Below are 15,083 nucleotides of genomic sequence, written 5' to 3'. Positions count from 1 at the left end.
ATGCACAAACCTGTTCCAGTCTGCTTAGACTGGTTGGGTGTATTCCTCCCATGCCGTTGGCTTTTTGAACAAGAGTCTGCAATGTCGTGGAATAACTTTGCTTATTCTTGGCTACCAAAAGGTTTACTTGGTGTGGGAGTGGAGAAAGAGGGTGGGGTGAATGTAAAGAGTAATTGCCAATTTCCTCACTTCTCCAACATCAAAGTGGGTGGATTTTAGGCCGTAAGGACTGGAAGCGTTTTGATGGTGCAATAAGAGCATCTGCCGAAATTGTCCTTCTGGTCTCTGCCTGTGCTTTTTCCAGGTGCTTCTCAGAGGGCTTTACCCGCAGCAACTCATTTCTCATTACAATCCTGTACAGTATCATCCCATTTTTCAGATGAGGAAACTGAGATACAGAGATCGTCATAAATTTGCCCAGTCACACAGCAGGTTAAGTGGCAGAGCTATGGTTTAACCCCAGCACTTGAGAGACAGTCAAGAGTGTCTGATCCATTTTTGTTCTGAAAGACACAGGACGACCTTTGTGTGTGGGTAACTAATAACCAGTGTACCTGTAGAAAGAAAAAGGGCCTGACTGGATCCTGATGGCAGAGAGGGGAGGAGGACGGATGCCCCACAGACTCTCCGTCTTTCTGCCCTCCACATCTACTCTAAGATCTGGACTGTCAAGGCCGATTTTGAGGAGAATGGATGAATCCTAATCCCTCTGGACAGTCCTTGCTCCAGCCCCTGAGAACAGCTCCTACAGGCTGGATGTTGCCCTGGGAAGGTTTGTGGAGGCAGAAGGTTCAATCCTTGTCTTGCTTCCATCATTGCTCCCGATTAGTAAAGAAACCATTTATCCTCTGGGTGTCAGCATCCTCTTCTAGAATATCTTACGCTGGACCCTTGGGTACAACGTTGACTATCTGGGCATTTAAACGGACCATAGGTGTTCTATAAGTTTGCACAATGTACACATGTCTGAAAAGTTTTTCCTTCCATATTATTTGAATTGAAACCATGCAAAATCCTTCTTGATTAAAAAGCATTTTGAAAGCTGAGGTTAAAGACAGAAAAAGTCTCAATAATCTAAACTCTTACCTCAAGAAACTAAGAAGAGCAAATTAAACCCAAAGGAAGCAGAAGGAAGGACAAAACACAGATAAGAAGAAAAATTAATTAAATTAAAACAGAAACAAAAATCAATGAAACAAAAGATGATTCTTTGAAAAGATCAATAAATTGACAAACTCCTGTAAGAATGATGACAACAACAACAACAAAAAAAAAAAAAAAGGAAAGAGAGGGAAGGCAGAGATTACCAATATCAGGAATGAAAAAGAGGCTATCACTACACAGACTGAAGATATGAGGATACTAAGGGAATATTGTGACCGGCCTTGCACCCAATCATTTGACAACTTAGATGAAATGGATCAATTCATTAAAAAGTAGAAACTGTCACAGTTCTCCAAATATGAAACAAGCTATTTGTATAGCCCTATAACTTGTAAGTTATATGGAATTTGTATTTTATAATTTTTATTAAAAAAAGAACTCTGAAGGCCCAGATTGTTTTACTGAAAAATTCTATCAAGCATATGAAGAAGAATTAATGCCAACTCTACACAATCTTGACTAGAACACAGAAGAGGTGGGGACACCTGCCAACTCATTTTATGAAGCAAGTATTATCCTTTTTCCAAAACCACGCAAAGACAGTACCAAAAAAAAAAAAAAAAAAGGCCACAGATTAATGTCTCTCGTACATATAGACATATTATTAAGAAAATATTAACAAATATAATTCAGCAATATATAAAAATAATTATGCACTATGACCAAGTTGGGCTTATTCCATGTATGAAAGGCTGGTTTAATATGCAAAAAAGAAATCAAGCAATATAATCATAATGCTAGTAGTCTAAATAAGAAAAATCACATGATCATCTTAATTTATACAGAAAATGCATTTAACAAAATCTAGGGCCCATTTATGATGAAACTCTAAGGAAACGAGGAATAAAGTGGACATTCCTCAATTTGATAAAGAGCATCTGCAAAAAGCCCAGAGCTAACATGATACTTAATGGTGAAAGGCTGAATGTGTTCCTCTAAGATCTAGAAAATGACAAGCATGTCCCTTCACATCACTTCTATGCAACATAGTACTGGAAGTTCTAGCTAGTACAAAAAGGAAAGAAAAAGAAATGAAAGACATATAGATCAGAAAGGAAGAAAGAAAACTGTCCCTATTTGCAGGTGACATGACAGCCTACATAGAAAATCCCAAGGCATCTAAAACAAAAAGACAAAAACTAAACAAACAAAAAAACTCCTAGAACTAACAAGCAAGGTTGCAGGACACAAGAAAACACATAAAAATCACTTGTATTTTTATACACTAGCAATGAACACAGAGAAAGTGAAATTAAAAATACAATACCTTTTACAATCACTAAAACAAAGTAAAATTCTTAGATATAAACCCAATAAAACATGCATGGGACTTGTACGCTCAAAAATACAAAGTGCTGAAAAGAAAGATCAAAGATGTAATAAAAAGAGAGACATACCATGTTCAAGAATTGAAATATTCAACACTGGGCGGTGCCTGTGGCTCAAGGAGTAGGGCGCCGGTCCCATATGCCGGAGGTGGCGGGTTCAAACCCAGCCCCGGCCAAAAATCACAAAAAAAAAAAAAAAGAAATATTCAACACTATAAATGGCTGAATTCTCCCAATTTGCTACACAATTTTAACACAATTCCTACCAAAATCCCAGTGAGTTTTTTTGTAGCTATAGATTATTCTAAAATCTATGTGTGAAAAAAGGAACTAGAAGCACTAAAACAATTTTGAAAACGAACAAAGGGATAGAATCACTTTACCAGATTCCAATACTTAATATACATCTACATTAATCAAGATTCTGTGATACTGGCAGAGAGAGAGAGAGAGACTAACAGATTAAGGGGGACAGAAGGGAGGATCCCAAAGTAGTCTCACGCAAGTGTGGTCAACAGATTTTTGACAGAAGCGCAAAAGTAATTTGGTAAAAGAATGATACTCTTGGCTGGGTGTGGTGGCTCATGCCTGTAATCCCAGCACTTGGAAGGACAAGGCAGGTGGATTGCCTGAGCTCACAAGTTCAAGACCAGCTTGAGCCAGAGCAAAACCTCGTCTCCAAAAATAGCTGGGCGTTGTGACAGGCACCTGTAGTCCCAGCTACTCGGGAGGCTGAGGCAAGAGAATTAATTGAGCCCAAGAGTTTGAGGTTACTGTGAGCTATGATGCCATGGCCCTCTACCAAGGGTAACAAAGGGACTCTGTCTCAAAAAAAAAAAAAAAAAGAAAATATGATAGTCTTGTCAACAAATAGTGCTGGGGCAATTGGACATCCATAAGCAAAAAGAAAACATGTACCTTGACCTACCTTACACCTAATGCAAAAGCTAACTCAGAGTGGATCACAGATTTAAATGTAAAGTGCCTAATTATAAAACTTTTACAAGATAAGATAGGAGACTATCTTTGGAACCTGGGGCTTTGAAGAGTAGTGAGATATGACAGCAAGGCATGATGTATAAAAGAAAATCATCAGTAAACAAGGCCTCATTAAATGGAAACTTGGCCTGCAAAAAACCCTAGTAAGAGGGTGAGAAAACAAGCTTTAGAATGTAAGAAAACATTTGCAAACCACAGATATGACAAAATGGCTCATACCTAGAAATATATAAAGGATATATCCAAACTCGACAGTAAAAAACCCAAACAATTCAAATAGAAAACAGGCAAAAGACATAAAGAGGAAAAAAGGTGAAAAATAGGCACATGACTAGCCGCTAGCAAAAGGCAAAGAAGGCCATGGTAAAATGTCACTGCAAACCTAGGAGAACAGCTTGAACAAAAAATATTGAAAATATCAAACATTTGTGAGGGTGCAAAGAAACTGGATCACTTTACTGGGAATGTAAAATGGGACAGCCCCTATGGAAGAGAGTTGGACAATTTCCTAAAAAACTGAAACATGTAATACCAAACAACCCAGCAATTGCACTCCTGGGCATGCATCCTGGTGGAATTAAAAATAAATTTGTCCCAGTGGAATTCTGTTGAATGTCCACAAAAAACCTTTACGTGAGCATCCTTACTTGTACTAGCCCCAATCTGGAAACAACCAAAGCATTCTCAATAGATGAATCATTAAATGGACAGCGGCAGGTCTTCCCTGGAGCTTTACACAGTGGTAAGAAGCAATCCACTGTTGATAACCACCACACCCTGGATGGGTCTCAAGATTATTATGCTGAGAATAGCCGGGTGTGGTGGTTCATGCCTGTGATTCTAGCACTCAGGGAGGTGGAAGTAGGAGGATCCCTTCAGCTCAGGAGTTTGAGAACAGCTTCAGCCAGACTAAGACCCCATCTCTACTAAAAATAGAAAAATTATCCAAATGTCACCATGGGTAGTCCCAGCTACAGGGAAGGCTAAAGGAGGGGTTTGAGGTTGAGGTTGCTGTGAGCTAGTCTGAGGCCATGGAACTCTAGCCTGGGCAGCAGAGTGAGACTCTGTCTCAAAAAAAAAAAAAAAAAAAAAAGATTATTTATGCTGAGTGAAAAATTCATGTATTATGGGAGTCTACTTATATAACATAAATGGAAATGGAGCGCAGATTAGTGGTTTTCCAGGGTTTGGTGGTGACCAAGGGGTGGGTGTGAACTTAAAGAGGTAGTGTAAGGGAGATTTTTGAGGCAATAAAATGGTTCTTTATGATAACTGAGGTGGTGGGGACATGAATCCACACGTGTGATAAACAGCACAGAACTATACACATACACACACATGCTGTACAATGGCAATTTCCTGGTTTTGATATTATACTAAGATTATGTAAGATGTAACTACTAGAGAACTGGGATAAGGCTATGTGAGCCCTTTTACAGTGTCTTTATCCTTGAAAATTCCTGCAAATCCATAATTATTTTTAAAAAGAAGTTTAAATTTTAAATAATTAAAAATCAGAAAATATCTTTTTTGGGGGGTGAAAGATTTAACAAGTAATGTCCCTCCGTGCTGCGGGGCAATGTGAAGGGTAAACGTGCTCTAACAACCATACCCAAGTACTGCAATGTGGATGCCCCAGCCCCTGAGAAAGAACTCAGTTACCCTCTCGTGAGACAGGTAGGGTGGTGGGAAACTGCACGTAGAAGCACCATAGACCTGGCTTTGAATCATGTTGCTACTCCTGGAGCTTGCGGTCTTAATCAGGAATGTTGTTTTCTTAAATATCCTCTTTTCAGACAATGCAGTAGAGCTGATAGAACCAATAATCTCACAAATCCCTGGATCCCATGATAACTGGGGGTGGGGGCCGGGTAGAGGAAGGCCTGGGGCTGTAGGCTTCTGTGCCCAGAGAGAAATGCTCAAGCTCTTGCCTCCTGTGTCAGAGAACTAAGCTGGTTCTCCATGGCTCACTGCTGCTGTCTCTGCCTTTTAGATAACCGGGCAGTTTCCACCTGGAGTGTTTATTTTTCTCCTGAGTTTATTCACTTACCTCCTATTGGGTAGCCTGAGCATTTAGATTAAATCATAATACTCCAAAGGGTTAGGTTTTTTTATTTTTCCTATTTGTCCAGTGCCATGTGCACCATTATGGTTCACTAAGCCTCGGCACACCCACCCTGTTTTTTTTTTTTTTTTTTAATCAAATGGAATCTGTTCTTTATGAATCAAAGTTGATTCCTTCTAGCACAGAGGAGTCTTTTTTCAGGTGATTATAGAGGTTTCTGTCACCCGTGGGCTGTAGACAGCATGTTAGGACTTGCAGGCAGGAGTTACTTTCGAGTTTATGATTCACTTCTGCTTTTATCTGACTTTGCAAGATTCTAAAGCTACAAACAGGTATCTGGGGACCTTCAGTTGACTTTTCTCCTTAGAGGTTTTCAGCCCTGAGGCAAAGATCAGAAGCTGTCCCAGGATTCCCCACTGAAGGACTCAGTTGTTTCATTTCCTTCCTTATCGTTTGGGCAAGTGAGGGAAACCAGAGTCCGGGAGCCGGGGAGGTGGTGACCGTGGGTCTGTGTGCTCGCTTTATGGATGCCCAAGGGCATTTTTCCAGAAGAGCTTTAATGTTTATTAAGTAATAGTCTCATTAGAGTGAACGGTATATAATTACCATTTTATTGGTTAAAAATGGGGCAGGTGGACATTTCCCACGGTTCCACCTAACACATCCCTTTGGTAAACAGTCTTTTCTCCAGTGCCCTCCCTCTACCAAAAACACACAGGCATCTTGCTCTTTCCCTCCCTGTCACCTCCCCTGACCAGCGACCATTCTCCTCTCACCCAGTGCTTCCATCCTAACCCCTGACAAGGTCTCCATGCTCCCTCCCAGGAGGTGGTTTGCCAGCCTTGCCACTGTAGGCTGGTGGGAAGACCCTCAATGGGAAGCTGATGGGAGATTGTTGTCCTGAGCTGGGAGATTGTTGTCCTGAGCCGGCAGACTTCCTGGTGGCAGCAAAAGGAGGCAGAGTGGTGGAGCCATCATGAGGGTGGTGGGGGAGACAACCCTCTGCACAGCTGCACCCTGAAACTCTTTCTCCGGCATCCTTTCCTGCTCTCCGGGGCTGGGTTTCTTATATTCAGGGTGATGAGACTGAGGGTCTCCTTGGCCTCCCTCCCAGCAAGGCTGTCACAGCCTCTTCCATAGGCTGAGGCAACTTCCACGCCTTCATACACTTTTCCTCTCCTGAAAATTTGCTAAGCTGTCTCTTCCCCTAATGTTTCTCACCCATTTTTTTTTTTTTTTGGTCCCTTTAACCTTCAAACTTTGTAAATTTATTGCCACTCAGTGGGATTTCAGGAGGGAGGGAAGATAAGTATGGTCAGTGCAAGGGAAAGCCAGTTAGGTTTTACACATAGGGAAACCATTGTTATTCTAAACAATAACAACACATCCCTTCCTCGACAACTTTCTCCTCCTCTTCCTCCTTCCGTCCCACCTCTCTCCTCTCCTTCCTAGTAGATTACTGTCCCCTCTCTCTCCTCAGTCTTCTCTTTAGAGTTTTGTTCTAATCCAACCACAACATCCCCTGCAGGGCTACCTGGCACCTCCATGGGGCTAATCTGAAGGCACCTTCTCTCTCCCAGGGACCCCTCAGCGAACTCTGCCAATACAGACCCTCCTCCCAGGCTACTCTTCCTGCTGTGGTCATCTGTGCAGCCTCCGTCAGCTGCTCCTCTGTTCTTTCCAGTTGGCTCTGGTGATACTTGAGGCTAACCCTTTGGTCTCCTCAGGACTGGATCCAGGGCCTTCTCCTTTTTAATTTGCACAATGATCATGCACATACAATTTAACTCCTCTCAATTCATGCTTCACTCTGCAGACGATGGGGTCTTTTCTAAATACCTCTTGGTGGCACCTCAGCTCCAGGTAGACACTCCAATTAGATACTCTTGCACAGCCTACTTGCCCTGTGTACCCTGGCCCCAGCCTGTCTCCACCTTGTCACACTCATATTCTGTCAGTTCTCTTTCCCATCTTTGGAAACCTTCTCAATATGTTGTCTCCTGCCACAGGCCCTTTGCACATGCTATCCCCCCAGCTTAAGGGTGTGCCTCCTTCTTTATCTCATTAAATCACACACATGCTTCCAGCAGAAGGGGCCCTTCTGTAGGAAGCCTTCTTGATATATCAGATTTGTTCCACCTTCCCTCTTGGCCATTGAAGAGACAAATGTACCCTGATTCTCCTTTCTTCACCTCCATCTCAATTCTGCATCTACCTTTACACCCCGAGCTCCATTCCTTTTTTTTTTTTCTATTTTGGCCGGGGTCAGATTTGAACCTGCCACCTCTGGTATGCGGGGCTGGTGCTCTATTCCTTGAGCCACAGGCACTGCCCACTGAGCTCCATTCTTGAGAGGACTTAGATTTCTGATACACTTGAACAACACAGCCCTGAGGGGTTTTAAGGTAGAGTGGAAGGCATTTCTGTTCTTTGATGTTTTGGAAACGCGTTTGTCATTCACTTTTCTTCCTGCATTGAAATAACATAGTTCCTGACCTGTTTGGGGATGTTAGGGAGGAGTGCTAGAGATTTATATTTTTCTGATTATTTGTATGAACTGATATTTATTTTTAAAACTCACATAATGAACATGTAACAGCAATGAACCTTTCAGGATGTGGATACTCTTTTTGGTATCAGCCTAGCATGCCCCAGCTTCCTCATGCAAGGACCTGGTACTCGAGAACTCTGGGAGATCTCCTGAGGAGGTCTGCTGCTTACCCAGGGGGGCTCAGCAGAGTCTTAGAGGTGGCCAGATGTGCCCAGCAGAGCCACAATGCAGAAGAAGAACAAGGTTTCATTTAATTCACAGACTTCTGAAGCCAAGAGATTTTTATTCACCAAATTAAACTGTTTGACAGTTTGTTGCTTAATATAAGCGGCCAGGAGGGAAATCTACATTTGAAAACAGGAATCTGGAAAATAGAAGGCCACTTTGGAAGGATCCCAAAACCTGGGGACAGTAGAAATGTAGGCTCAGCAATTATGTGGTCCTGAAGCTCAACAGAATTCCAAGAAAAGGAAAGAGAGAAGAGGGAGAGAGAAAATATGTTTGTATACGTGTGCCCAAGCACTGTGTGTTTGTGCATGCATGTTTGTTAGTGTGTGTGTGTGTGTGTGTGTGTGTGTGTGTGGTCTGAGCCTCAAAACCGGAAAAAGCAGTTTTGTGCAGGCAGAATAAACTGAGTCTGAAGCGGTTGCCCTGTGGCTGCCCCCAGGCTCCCTACTGAGCAATTGTTTCTGATGCCCAGCAGTCTGACTATGATTTTTGAATATTACGCCAATTATCACTTTGGTTTATAGTATTTTATCCTATGTTAGAAGAAAATTAAGGTCGAAATTCTCTTATTTTGTCAATCTTATTTAATTTAGATCACAGTGAAATGGGGGTATTTTCTTCATTAGCCTAGAATTTTTAAATAGTACTGTTGATCTTATATTATGCTCACTTAAGACTGCAGAGCAGTGGCTATGCTGTGTGCGTCCATGAAGCTGAAGATTATACACATTTACATTCTGTTCACTTTTATTTTTATTTATTTTGGATTAATGTAAGGGTATATCCGATTAGGTTACATTGTTTGTGTTTGTTAGGGAAAGTTGGAGTTGAGTGCTTCACCCGGGAGGTGTGCTTTATACCCCTATATTCCTGTACTGTGCCCATGAGGTGGGAGCTTACGGAGTCCCCCTCCCCCATTCCTTCCTCCTCCCTTTGAGAATTTATTTGTGTTTTTCTCTTATGCGGCCTGTAGCCATTCATTTACTGGTTTCAAATTAATATTGAATATATGGAATGCTTGCTTTTCCATTCCTGACATACCGTACTAAGAAGAATGTTTTTCAACTTCAGGTAAACACAAACAACGTAAAGTCTCTATCTTTTTTTGGCTGAATAGTATTCCATGGTATACACATACCATGGTTTATGAATCCATTCATGTGTTGATGGGCACTTGGATTGCTGTGTGTAAGTGACATGCTGCACTGACAGTATACATGATATAAGCATGTGCTCTGTGTATGTGTGTGTGTGTGTGCGCGTGCGCGCGCTGCTCTAAATGCTCACAACCAGGGGCCCTGGCCAAGGCGGTGCTGATACCTTCCTGAGTAGTGATGTCACAGAACCTGAAGGATGAAACACTGATCAAAATTCTTGGCTGCAGACAACATAATCCACTTCAGCAAAAAGACAAAGTAGAAGAGGTCTCGCAAAGGTCACTAAGAAAGTTCTGAGACAGATTGCATTATGGTCCATTATTTCACTTTCAAGAAACACAGTCGACAGCATCCTTTCTGATGCACCCCTGCAAATTTCAACTTGCTCAGCTTGTCAGTGCTACTGGGAGGGCTTCATTTGTTTCTTTTTGAGGCGCTTAGTTGCAGTTAGTGATGGAGCCGGGAAGAAAGCACTTTCAAGCCATGATTTTCTATGATTTAAAAAGTGAGCTGAAAGGTTCTGAAAGCCTTGAGCATTTGTAGCAGGCTTAGAGGGACTTTATCCATTCCATGCAACAATTTTTCAGTTATTTCAAGAATTTGAAAGGGGCTCAACTTCACTGAAAGACAAGGAGAAGAGTGGGATATCTGGAACCACAGTGACTGAGGAAAACGTGGGCACTGTGGAAAAAATGTTCACGAAAACAATTGAGTGTCATTTAAGGAAGCTGAAGGGGCACTACAGATCGGATCACTAGATGTGTCCAGAATCCCACACCACTATCTTTGAGTCAGGTAAGTTTCACCCTGATGGGTGCCTCACACTTTGAGGCGCGTGCTTGTGGAACGGTGTGAAAAACGCTGGTCAGATTTGACGGAGGCGAGTCTAGATGAGTTTCTGACAACATTGCTGGGGATGAAACCTGGATTTACCAGTTTGATCCAAAGAATAATTGTCACTTGACAGTGTGGATTTTTTTTGCTGATGAAAATTCACCAACTAATATGAAGCGACCCCAAAGCGTTGGAAAGAAAATGGTGGCAACTTTCTTCTCCAAAAGTGCTCACATTGCAACTATTCCTCTGGAGAATAAAAGAGCATGACTGCTCAGTGGTACCCAGCAGTATGCCTACCTCAAATTTTTGGGAAGCTTCAAGAACAGCAGCTAAGGACAGCGCTGTGTCTGCCCAACACGACCAACATCACTGTTCAGTTCTTGAAGTCCACAGAGGTTACACTTATGATTCATCCACCCTACAGTCCTGCCCTGGCCTCAGGTGATTATTTCCTGTTCCAGCCCTGAAGAGGCTGCTCATGGCTACCAAAGAGAGTGGAGAGAATGTTTTTAAAATGGTTCACAAGAGGGCAGTGCCTGTGGCTCAAGGAGTAGGGCACCAGCCCCATATACCGGGTGTGGCAGGTTCAAGCCCAGCCCTGGCTAAAACTGCAAAAAAAGGAAGAAAATGGTTTACAAGAATGCAAAAGTGCATCATAGGATGTCACGGTGATTATCTTTGACAAAATATAATTAGTAATCATTGCTTCTCAGCCTTCTGCCTAAGAATAAGTGGAGAAAATATAGTAATCAAAATGATTTTACATTTCTTAATTTTTGTGTATCTCAAAACTTTTGTAGTGTCCCTAGTATTAATTTATATTAGTTGCTTCCGAAGCTCTGAGAGGGGCAAAGTGTTGGGCTGGGACATAACCCAACCAGGAATCAAACGTCCCTGAAACCACCAGGGATACCCAGAGAGATGCTCTGGGGAAAGCTATGGCCCTTAGCACCTTTGAAGTGGAAACCTTGTCCCTACCACAGCTTCTCCAAAAGCAGGGTGACACCCAGGAGCTCAGAGGCTGCATAGCTGTAGAAGATGCTGGGAGCTGCAAGGAGCCAGCAAGGGCTGGAGTGTGGGTGCAGGCTAGTTCCAGGTGACCTCCTGCCCTCCCCTAGTGAATTTGGTCATTTGTTTCTCTCTGAATAAGACCAGGGAGCCTCCCATTCTCCCCCAGGCCTCAGTGGGCCTGAGTGAGGAGGTCTCTCCCTGAAGCCTGTTATATAAGGGCAGGAGGGCAGAGGCCCTGGCTGACTATCAGGGGCTGCAAGGGCCTTCACCTGCAAGCTGAGCCACTGGAGACCCTAGGCAGATGTGGCAGGTGGACAGTGCTGTACCTACTCATAGGAATGTTTTAGAAATTCTAACTTCTCTTCCATCCTACAGTCCTGCCCTGGCCCCAGATGATTATTTCCTGTTTCATCCCTGAAGAGGCTGTTTGCTAGCTTTCTATAAACAAGTATATTATCTATCAACATCAAGAACACTCTGAGGCCTATTTTTGCTGGCTGGCGTAAACAATTGGGCAGAAGTAGCCTTGTTGAAGGCTATCCCTCACACCTTCATCCTCAAAGTACCTGCAGCCCAGGGCACCTGGAGACTCTAGAAATGCAGACTCCCAGGCCCCACCCACCTGGAGACCTGCTGAAGTTTCCTGGGCACAGTGCAGTGGGAGGAGCCCTGAGCTGGAGCAGGCATCAGCCTCACTGGCACAAAATCATCTGAGCAGCTTTTCACCCTCCCCAAAGCCAGGCCACAAGCTGACCAGGTGACCTGCTGTGGGGAGCAGGCTGCAGCAGCGGCTATCAACTTGCCCTGGCAGCCAGGGCTGAGCAGCTGCTTCAGGCTCACTGCAGTTTTTGGCTCACCTGAGCGTGCATCTGCGTCTGCATAGCTGTGTTTGGGGCTCAGAAACTGGCACCCCAGAATACGGTGCTTTGTATAGACTAAACTGTAAAAGAGCCCTGAACTCTGACCCAGCCGACTGTCTCTCCCAAAGCCCAGGATGAGGTTGTTCTCTGACATGCCCTTATCTGCCTGAGGTCCAGAGCTACCAAACAAGAAAACAGTGACCTCTGGTCCCTCCCAGGAGTTTTCAGTAAGTCAACCCACCTCACAGGGAGGAAGACTAAAGCCAGTCAGCAAACCTGGAAACAGACTTTTGTCACAAACATTGTCTACCCTGTAGGCCCAACAGACTTTGCCCCAGACCACTATGTGTTCTTTAAGTCCACTGAATGCTCCCTAGTAAGCCTTTATTTTTCCTCAACGGAATTCTTCTCCCTTGCTCCCTCTCATAATCTGTCTTGCCAGGATTCGAGCCTCCCTTCTTTCTGTTACCTCAAGCTGGTATATAAACCCCACTGAGTGTCTTCATTCCGAAGATTCCTGTGTATACATGTTAAATATAATAAATTTTCTCCAGGCGGCGCCTGTGGCTCAGTCGGTAAGGCGCCGGCCCCATGTACCGAGGGTGACGGGTTCAAACCCGGCCCCGGCCAAACTGCAGCCAAAAAATAGCTGGGCGTTGTGGCAGGTGCCTGTAGTCCCAGCTGCTCGGGAGGCTGAGGCAAGAGAATCGCTTAAGCCCAGGAGTTGGAGGTTGCTGTGAGCTGTGTGAGGCCACGGCACTCTACCGAGGGCCATAAAGTGAGACTCTGTCTCTACAAAAAAATAAAAAAATAAAAAAAAAAATAAATAAATAAATAAATTTTCTCCAATTGGCTGCCTTTTATGAGTTGATTTTCCAGCAAACCTTCTGAGGGTGAAGAGGAAGCCTTCCCTTTGCCACTGTAGTTACTAGTCATTGCCTGACCATCTGGAATCTTCCATCCCACCATACGAGACTCCATACTCCCTGGATCCTCACCCTCTCCACTGAGGGTTCCCTGCACTTTCTGGCTTGTCCTCTGGGTTCTCAACAGGGCTGCACCCTGGAATTCTCTGGCACATCATGCCTGGGCCACCATACACCTGTTACCCAGAGAGTCCATGTATGGCCCCAGCTGGTGTCATCTTGCAAGCCCTCCACCCTACCCCCTTGCTGCCACCACCCCTCACATATCTTACCTGCCTCCGGGTAGAATGTATGGCAGATTGTCATGGTCCCCCAGGTGTACACCCTCAACAACATTCATCCTCTCTTCCCCTGACACCTGGCTTCTTGGCAGAACTTCGAGCCGGCTTTAATCAAACTCTGTGCTTACATCTTTCCAGCCCCCAGCAGCCCAGCACAGGTAGGGAAAACTCCAGAATTCTTGCCAATCAGCCCCATTTTATGGCCATGGTCTCATATCCTTGTGTACTTGGTGCCACCCTGAGAAGTGATTATATCACGCATCCCACACTGACACAACCCCTTTGCATCTTCCCCTCCATACTTGAATTCCCTCACCTTCCCATCACTTGCAGTTGCCAAGTTGGCTCCATTTTTTCTGGGAAAATAAAAGACCCAAGAGGGACTGGTGACAGGCTCCTGTTTTGTGTCCACCAATCAACCGGTTCTGTCCCAGATGCCGCCTTCCTTCCTGTCAAAATAGATGAAAATTCTCCCAAAGCTCCCTTGGCCAGCTGCGCTGTGGAATCCTGAACTGTCTGGGGCCCCTGGTCAGAGGCTTGGCTGCTGTCTGCCCCCTCCCTCTGTGGCATGTAAACTCACCCCAGTCCTCTCAGACCAACATACATGTTGACTCGTGTAGGCACAACAGCACATACAAAGGTACGTACACACATTCATTTGGCCTAAAAAAAATTCTGCTTACTGAGTAAACAGTGTAGGAGTTGTTTTGCTTATTTTATCAAAGTATAATTGTATTTCTAACAAGTTTTTTTCCTGCCTTTGGTTCCTCGCAGGCATGTGGACTGATAATCATTTTCAAAGAAAATCACCATGAGCTCCTCTTTAGAATTCAGACGCTTTAAACACACTTTGCCATTCACTTTCCATGTTTAGGTTCCCTCTGTAGTCACAGAGAGAGAGGCAGCTAAAGGCAGACCATACAGACTTACCTTTGAAGAGTGCCTCTGACTTTATGAAACTGAGTGTAAACAGTAAACAAGACAAGCTTCATAGCTGGGGAGGGGAAAGCAGGCTGGTTGTTCAGGAGAGACAGAGAGGGAAAGGCATTGGGGCTGGCGGTGGCCTTTCAGGGCAGCAGGGAGGCCAGACCATCCACTCTGCTCTCAGGGGTCTGAGTCCTACCTGGAAATGGTGTCCGCAGGGGCCTCACAGCACTCTTGTGAGGTTACTGTCACAAGTACGTGTTCAACACAAATGTCCCAAGATTTCACTCAGTAGGGTCCCAGTGATGGCTCCAACATGACAGCTGGTGATCAGGGTGCCTGAGGAAGCTCCCCTAATATTGGACGCTGAGCAGCCTAGGGGAGCAGGAGTGATGGTGCATGCTAGAGGCCAGCTCGCTGCAGGATTTGGGAGCAGAGTGGCCAGAGGAGGTGCTGCCAGTGGCCCCAGAAGACCCAGGTGCATTAGCTAGAATGTAACCGGCAGGGCTCAGCCGTCCTAATTAGGGAGAAATCACCGACTCTAAGGTGAGTTATAAGAAAATACATTAACAAGGAGCCATAAGGTCCCCGGGACACAGGGAATGTGTGGCCAGCAGCAGGAGGAAGGTCTGTCCCAGGATGGCTGGGTCATGTAGAGGGATTCCTGGCTGTAGTCAGTGCCCACCTTGGGGCAGAGGGAGGGCAGTGGGCCTCCCAGGCTGGATATGCTGCCAGGAACTAAGGTCAAAGTC

The sequence above is a fragment of the Nycticebus coucang genome, chromosome 2 (genome assembly GCF_027406575.1).
Source record: "Nycticebus coucang isolate mNycCou1 chromosome 2, mNycCou1.pri, whole genome shotgun sequence".
In the NCBI taxonomy this organism is placed as follows: domain Eukaryota; kingdom Metazoa; phylum Chordata; class Mammalia; order Primates; family Lorisidae; genus Nycticebus; species Nycticebus coucang.
Note: the sequence above shows the minus strand (reverse complement) of the source record.